The following is a 9,296-nucleotide window of genomic DNA, read 5'->3' as shown; positions in this document are numbered from 1 at the left end:
TTTTATTTGCGACTTGGTTAAGTCTAAGACTGTTGCTTTAGACTTTGTGCCCACTCACCATCAGTTGGCTGGCCTCTTTACCAAATCATTGGATGCTCTTTGGCTTAAGGCTCTTTGAACAACTATTGGTGTATGTGACCCCTCGTAAGGGTCACAATTCATGCTTAGGAATTTTTTAATGTTTTTTTCCATATTGTAGGACACGTTCCTTTATTGTTGTTTTATTGTTTTTTTTTTTTTTTGAATTTTCCTATCATTTGATTGAGTTGTTGTCTATGACATTCCTTTGACTGTAGTTTCCTAGATATGTGTAATGTGTTCATTCTCTCTCATTTGAGTATTGTGATGATTTCATTCATTTAGAAGTGATGTTTGTACCTTATTTATGAGTTGGAATGGAACATAATACCTTTTGTGGTAAAATTGTCACCTTGAAACTTGAGTTGTTTTGTTGAGCACCTCGCATTTTTCACAAGTTTGAGTTTGACCGCATGAGTGAGTTTTTGGTCGACAACCATGTGTGTGGGTTAGGTAATCCCTAAGACCAAATTGACAACCATGTGTGTGGGTTAGGTGATCCCTAAGGCCAAATGACCACATGCCAGTTGAACCTATGACGAAATACTTATTATATCACCTCTTTCAATAATAAAGTAAACTGTGGTTAAAGATAAAGTTTTACAAAAATCATCAAAGATCAAGTCTAAACACAACTTTTAAAAATCTTGTCCTAATTCCTTATAGAAAGAGCAGGTGTTCTTTCTTTCATTGCAGAAAAAATGTGAAATGTCAAATGGACTTAAGTGTAATTCTTGTTTAGATTAAATAAGAATGGGTGTGTAAGTGTCTCTAGGCCTTGGTATATATAAGGTTTTACTTTTGGTCGCAAGGGTAACCTAGTTCTCATATGAGGTTTTTTCTTTTTTTTTGTTACTGCCTAACCCCTCACTAATTTTAGGTCTTAATTTAACTTGCCAAAAATCTCACACACTATCTTGATACCTTATACACGTGATACACATGTTGATTGTATTGCGTTGTGCTATCTATTTGATTAAGTATCAAATGGGTTGTGGCTGTGTTTCTGTGACACTATATCCCTGGTATTTACTCAAAGGGAGTGCTTGTGGAGTAAGTTTTTGTTGTTTTTGTTTTACCCTTCTATCTCGCTAGGGTGAGATTTAACATATATTTGCCCTTGTCCTTTGTCCTTCAAGACAAAAAGGAGAATTGTGTTGCTTCAACTGTTCTTTGTTGGTGTTGATTAAATTGGTTACATCTTGTTGTGTCAGTCAAATTTTCCAAATATCAAAGCGCATAATCAATTTGTTATGATTTCAGAGAACAGGTACATTAACATGTTCCATCAATCAAAGTCTAGTAGTGGTTGTTAGGCTGGGGTTGGGATTGTAAATTGTTATTTACTTGTAATTGTTATTTCAAGAGAGCTCTGTCACCTGGACGTGTTGACGTTTCAACTCCATTGAGTTTCTATACCAACACCGTCACCTTGACGTGTTCACATTTGCTAGCCCAAAAAGTTTCATCACCTTGACGTGCGGATTGATGCTAGCATAGAAAGTTTCGTCATCTTAAACATCACCTAGACTTACTAACACTATTAGGTTTGTCACGAAAGTTAGCGATGAAACCCCTAGTGACCATGCTGACAGTTTTGCACCATCCTTATGCCGCACAAGGTTCTACTTTGAGCAAAAACCATTTTTATGGGTTTTCTCTCTAGATTATAATAGTTAAGGATGCCCATTCCTAGAGGTTGCCTTGCTTTTACCTTTGTTGAGCCAAGAGAATTTATTTGTAAAAAGCAATTGTTGTTGTCTCTCTCTTCAAGTGCTGTAAGTTAAAACCACATCCATTTCTTATCTTTCAATCCTTTGATGTCTACAGGTGGGTTGGAAGGAAGATCACGCATTGAATATTGGCTAGCGAGGAGCTGTAGTAGAAGCAACTAGGGATCTTGTTGCCATAAGGAGTTTTAGTGTTACAAAGGGTTGTAAGTGTCCATATTTGTCTTTTAATCTTTTATAGTGAAATGATTTCTTAGGTTTGACTGTCCTTGAGTAGCTTTATCTTTGATGTGTTCAAAGGGTTCCCACTTCATCAACAAATCTTCGTGTTGATTGTGTTGATGTTTGTTTATGTGTTTTTACATTGTTATTTGCTGCATAAATCTTGTTTGAATTATTATTGTGTGTGCATTTGACAAAAGGGTTGTTTTCCAGTCTTTTTAGTTATCATCTTATTCCTTTTATAGACACGTCATGCTCATTTACTTTGCTCAGAAGTCAAAATTTCGTTTGCATGTAGACTACTCTGATCGATCATTAGAGTTGAACTTCATCAATTGATCGTTACCCTAGACCGATTGATCATCCTTTGTAAGGTTTCACTAAAATCCAAAAATCACACTTTCTCGTATTTGATACCTAGAACTAACCCTAACACACTTAGGCATTAATCAGGGTACTTTTAACCCTAATTTAATAGTGGGATATTATACACAGGGTTGCCACCTAATTGTGGTGACCTGTGAAGGGCCGCCACCTCTATCTAGTCCACTTTGGGTGACAACCAAAAAGCCACCACTGTTGTTCATCACAAGTGGTCCATATAGGGCCGCCAATCACTCAATGTTGTGAAACACTGCGTGTAGCTTTATTAACTCGCAAGTGCACAAATCATTTGTAATAAAGGGTTTTGAAAGTGCGAGGTTGATTCCACAGAGAATTGTGTTCTTGAAAATAATTTTGTATCCAAACTAATTAAATCCTAACCTAGTTCTGAAAAAGATTTGATTCTGATAAAAAGAAAACATAAACTAAATAAAGTAAAAAATTTATTCGAAGCAACATATTCTCATGTTCATCAATATATATTCGAAGTTCTTACAATACAAATCTTATGTATGTTCTACTATACTTCAAAAATTAATTAAATCATTCAATGAATCAGTTTTTTGCACAAATCACAAAAGATTTCCGGTTTAAACCAAATCATCAAATGTATCCATAGAACGAAACACAATGAATATCCAACATTTTGATAGATAAAAACCTAAGCAATCAATTAAATGAAACTATCTCAAATCATCACATGTATCCGTAAATCACAATAGATATCCAAGAATCATCTCAATAATTGAATTGAAGTAGAACAATTGTGTTTGTTTATTGACTACATTCTGTTGACAAAATTACTACCATGTAAGGTTGCTGATTTAACAGGGATGCCGTATTATTTCAGAGTCTTCAAATATTCAGCGTTTATTCCTCTAATATGGAAATGGCCTTAATATGACAAGTTTCAGTGTCACAAGCATCAAGAAAGGCTATTTCAGAGTTACAGGAAGATTCTACACAGTTTACAGCTCAGCAAAAGTCGAATCCCTTGTTTCCGTCCGGATGGCCCATTGAAGCATTCGACGCCCATCTGTGTCGAGAAGATTCTGAACAGCTCAACATTCTAGTATGCATCTATCCAGACGACAGGGCAACACCGTCTGGACACTATTTAGTGTTCGAGAAGAATCTAGATTTCCTTTTCTGACACGGATCAGGAAGACAGCTTACAATTGTCTGGATGATAGGGCAACACCGTTTGGATGGGGCCTTAATAAGGAAACGTGTGAAGCATGTTATGGAAAGGCGGTTGGAGTTTATCGTCCAGACGCTCTCAGCCTACGTCCGGTTGCCACTCAGAGAACTTTGAATCAGAGTTGAAATAGGTTTTCTTAAGCCTATAAATAGAGGTCTCTAGTCATGTATTATTTATAGAATTCGGTATTGAATTCCTTTGAGCTTAGGTAGAAATTGTGAGATTTCCTAGCTCTTTAAGAGTTGTCCGTTGTGTGATTTGATCGTGTGAAGTCTAGCTTAGGGAGGAACCCTAAGCTAAAGGATTCCATTGAAGACCCCTTTAGGTAGGAGACCTAGTTGGGAAGCGTTCACGTATAGGTACGTGTTAGAGTACAAGGTACAATCGTTGCGTATAGGTATGTGAGTATTACTGCTTTGTTACTAGCTTTTTTTTCTAAATAGTTGATATCCTGGGTTTTGCTGCCCCGTAGTGGATTTTTTCTTAATTGAATTTCCATTTCGTTAACAAAATATCTATCTTCTTCAAATTTCGCATTTAGATATTTTCTTCAACCTTAGTTGAGAATTTAGTTACACATGATTATGATAAAATAAAATCTAAATCTAAAAATAAAAACTAAAGTAAAAGGGAGAAAATATGTGGAATTTCGTTTCTGGTCTCTAGCCTCCCACACACTTTTTTTACAAGAGAAATGAAAATATATATAGACAAAGTCCCTAGGGCTTTTGGTGCTGCCTTTCCCTAAGAGAAAATGTGTGCTGCCTTATTAAGGAAAACTTGTGAAATGAAAAACTCAAGGGCGCTGCACAACATGAGTGTTCGGTTCTAAAGTTCACGTGCATGGCTGCTAGTACTTTTTCCTTGTTTCAGTGCCTAGGTATGGAAAGAAGCTTGGTTCGGTGCTACTAATTGGGAAAGAAATGTGTCTCCTTTTTTCTCGGTCTTGCACCTTCCTTAAAAAGAAACTTGCCACTCAAGAACTGCCCTTCTCCACGTTCACGTACTACAAGAAAAGAACATTACCAAAGCTACAAGTCGGTGTTGCCATGTGTGCATGATTGGTGTTGCCAAGTCTGGACAGAAAATATTCTCTCAATCTCTCAATGGCGCCGCACCTTTTTAAGTCAAGACAAAATCTTCCTCAACTAAATGACACCGCATGCATGAATTATTTTAGGAAAACTTGTGTCTCTTGGTCCCTATTACGGAAAGCAATGCCCGTGTGTATCTCTCTTCAGTTATGGAAAGAAAATAAAAGCAGGTGCCACCAATCCTTGGAAAAAAAATCACATCTTGGCTATGATCCTGGGAGGAAGACTTATTCTGCTTAACTTGGAAAGTGTTTGCGCATTCGGTGCTGCTGGTCTCTTCACGTGCAGGATTCGGTCTGATACGGAAAGAAACCTTGGCTGGGTCTCATGCATGCATGGTTGCTGGGACAAAACAAAAATAAAACTCAATGCTGCACCGCACCACACCACATGACCTGCTACTAGGTAAAGAGAAAATATTCTCTCCAAATTGCTTTGAAGCTTTCAGATTCTCGGTACAATTTGACCAAACTGTGAAAGATAATTCTGCTTCTATGCAGTTTCACATAAAGACCACTATTTTCTCTCAATGATCTACAAAACTCTAAGACACTAAAACTAACAAAACAATAAAAAAATATGAAATTAAAGGTTTAACAAATGTAAATTAAGGGGTCCAAATATACAATATTTGACACTCATCATGTAGTAGTAGCGGGATGCTGTTCAGCCTCAATCCGGGGTTTCCTGTCCCCATTGTCGTTGAACGGCCAGCCACCATGGTCAAATGAGCAAGTCGCGGTGGATCACGACGTGGCAACATGGTTAGCCACTAGTCGAAACGGCCAAACGAGGTGCCCACTGTTGTGCCTAGTCACCAGTATTACACTGGTGCATGTTGATGGTCTTTGTCCCAGTGGCCAGAGATTTGGTTGCCCATTGTGGTGTGCCTCTCGGTCCTTCATTAATGGGTCTCACAATTTTTTTTCATTCTCAATAGTAATAGTGTTGAATAATGGAACCAAACAATGCAGGTATACAGTATAAAAAGCGAAAACCCATAATGAAAAAATGAAATATGAAATTTTCCTGCTGTTATCCATTCAACCAAAAACATAAACTCATGAGATATTAATAATGATAACCACTCAAACCGATAATTATCATTAAACATTAATATTGAGAAAATAGCATAAAGGTGACATTGATACCACTTGCTAGCATACAAAACAAATATTATGACTTAAAATGAAAAAGATTTATAATTACTTTCAACCATGTTTGCTCAATCATCAAAGAATCTCAACAGCAAAAATATGAAACAATAGTTTATTGGAGAGATGAATCTTCTGACCTATGCCTACTAATCACCTTATTAATAGAATACACAAGCTTTATTTATAGGTGGGTAAGGGATTCTCAATCAAAATTTTGTCTTATTTATTCCTCCCATCAGGGAATAAGAAATCAAAGTAAAAATCAATTTTGATTTCAATTCAATAGATCATTCCTAATTTTAAATAAATTACCGAATACTCGTAATTGTGTTTAATTTAAATCATACTAAATATCATGTGGCATATGGGCTACACTTTTGGGAATTTCTTACAAAACCATGAACACTTCACCTCGATTAAGCCATAGTACCGGCCCCAAAGGAAATATCCTAGCTCGAGCAATGAGAAAAATAATTCATACCAAATTACATTAATTTATATATATATATACACACACATAGGCTCACGAAAAAATGAAAAGGAGTGATAAAACTTTATAGTAAATTAAACCAATGACATATATCTTAATGGAAAATTATGAAAAAAATTACTTGACCTTTGATATCAAATGTAAATGAGTAATACTAGAAATTACATTTTTATCCTGTTGTGACAATCCCAACCAATCTTTGAATTAATTATTGTAATAAAAAATTAAGGGTTGGTTAAAACTACCTTGTTAGCATTGTGGGATAATTGTTGGATAAAAATGTAGCTTTTAATATTACTCTATGAAGATATATTTTTCATAAATTTAATAAATCTCAAATATTTAACTATTATAATTTTCACAAAAGACTAATAAGAAAATAATATAAAGAATATACAATAATTCATAATTGCAAATTTAAAAGAACCAGATTGTCACTCTGGAAAATGGTTTTGGTTACTTTACCCTTTAGTATTATGTTACCCAAAATGATGGAAATTGCATAAATTGTTAAAATCGACACATGTTTGGAAATTGTTTCCTCACTTGCCCATCTGATTAGGCTTTCATTAGCTTAAATAAAAGTGTGTATCACAATTGTTACAAAAAGATATTTGAATACAAAGTATACATATTGTTGCTCCCTATGTTACTGCGAGCCATGTACGTTACAGTGGATGAATTTAGTGCTATCCCTCAGCTATGTACATTACAAGATATTCAAATCATGCATTTACAATTGGACTTCTACATTACAAGCAACCATGTGTGACCATATCGTCAATATTCAATTCAGTAAATAGTAACGTCAATACTCCCCCTTAAGTTGGATCATATATGGAAATAATATAAAACTTGCAAATTAAACCATGAAATGCATCTTTACGCAATGGCTTTGTTAATATATCTGCAAGTTGATAATACATGCCTAGAGGCCACTATTTATAGGCTTAGAAAACCTAAATTGCCACTGATTTAGATTTCTCTAGGCAGTGCCCGGATAGTCATAGAGCGTCCGGACGGTGAACTATGCAACCGTCTTTCCATAACGTGCTTCACACATTTCCATCTCATCCGGACGGTGTTGCCCGAGCGTCCAGACGGTTGTGTTAGTTTTTGTGTTGGCTGCATTCTATTGGACAAATCACTTTTATGTAATGTTGCTGCTTTCACAGGGATGTTGCTTTATCCAGAATCTACTCTTCAGCTATGTTCTTCGAGAAGATTCTGTGAAGTTTTCAAGGATTTATTTCGGTTCCCTGTCAGCCGTCCAGACGACGTGGTATTCCGTCCAGACGTTCATCAGTCAGCAACATCCGTCCGGACGACCATTAGTGTCTAGAAGCTTCGAACAGTTCAAGATTGCATCCGTCCGGATGTAATGGCAAATCGTCCGGACGCTCTTCAGAGTTCGAGAAAATCCCAGTGTTCCAGTGCATCCGTCCGGACGACGTGGTTATACCGTCCGGATGCCATTCAGTGTTTGACAAGAATTAGGGTTTCTGCCTCAAGACACAGTTATGGGAAGACAGCTGCTACCGTCCGGACGATGTGTGATCCCGTCTGGACGTCAACCTTCATGGTCCGGACGATCAAGCTTCATATATGGAAATTGCGTGCTGGTGTTCAACAGTCTGGACGTCACCCTTCAGGGTCCGGACGCTCCAAAGCCTTATTATGATAATTACGTGTAGCCAAAGTGCAACCGTCCAGACGCTAGGGCAACACCGTCTGGACGTGGCCTTGTTATGGGAGCTTTCAGTACTATTTTGGAAAGGCAGTTGCAGTTGACCGTCCGGACGCTCGGTCAAGCTGTCCGGACGCCCTCCGGTATTTTGATCATAACTTCTTACTCAAATATCGGATTGGGACAAAATCGGCGTCGTTGGAAAGCCGACAAAAAATTCTGTCAACTGAAAATCCGGACGGCCACTAAAAGCGTCTGGACGGAACCAGGCCGGACGGAACCCGTCCGGACGGAAAGATTTACCCGTCCGGACGGCCCTGCAGAAAATTCTAGAATTACTTTCCGGACAAGAAAAACTTGGCCCGTCCGGATGGCCTTGGCTCCCGTTAGGACACGCGTGTTTTAGACTCCGTTTTGGACGTGTTTTTGGATTTCCTAAGCCTATAAATAAGAGGCTTGAGGCATGCTTTCAACACAGAATTCGGTAGTGAATTCTCTACAGCTTAGAGACGTGATATTTCCTCTAAAGCCTTGCCAAGTGTGTGATTTGATCAGCTGTGAAGTTTTTCTTAGGGGTTGGTCCTAAGGTAAATGATTCCATTGAAGACCCCTTTAGGTAGGAGACCTGGTTGGGAAGCTTTCGTGTTCGGTTACACATTAGAGAGCAAGGTACGACCACTGCATCAGGGATATCCTGGGTTTGGCTGCCCCGGAGTGGTTTTTCTCTTAATTGAGTTTCCACTTCGTCAACAAAATATTTGTCTCCTTTAAATTCCACATTTAATATTTTGTTGCACACTGTTCACACACACTGTTAAATTTAGAAGTCCATTTATTTTTCAATTGATATCAGAGCAGGTATACTCTGTTTAGGATTTATTTCCTGAGTGTGATCTCATCTTTTGTGACTTCTATTTTTTTTATTACACGTTTTATCATGAATTCTTCTCAGTTTTCTAATGAAGATTCTGATATTAAGCTATTTAAGGTTTTTAATAAATTGAAGAATGCTCAACATTCTAAAGAGCTTAAACATGTGAAGCAAGAAAATGAGTCTTTGATTGTTCAGTTATCTAAATCTCATGCTTTGATTGACTCTTTGAGATCTGAGAATACCATGTTGTTTGACATTATTGATACATTTGAGAATAAATTAAAAGAATCTGAAGATCTCCTGAAAAAATTCTCAAGTGATAATTTGAAAAGCATGCTGTGTATTCATTCAGATATTTCGAACAAGCCTGATTTGACTG

The sequence above is a fragment of the Alnus glutinosa genome, chromosome 7 (genome assembly GCF_958979055.1).
Source record: "Alnus glutinosa chromosome 7, dhAlnGlut1.1, whole genome shotgun sequence".
NCBI lineage: Eukaryota > Viridiplantae > Streptophyta > Magnoliopsida > Fagales > Betulaceae > Alnus > Alnus glutinosa.
The sequence above is the reverse complement of the archived record's forward strand: the minus strand, read 5'-3'. Positions refer to the sequence as shown.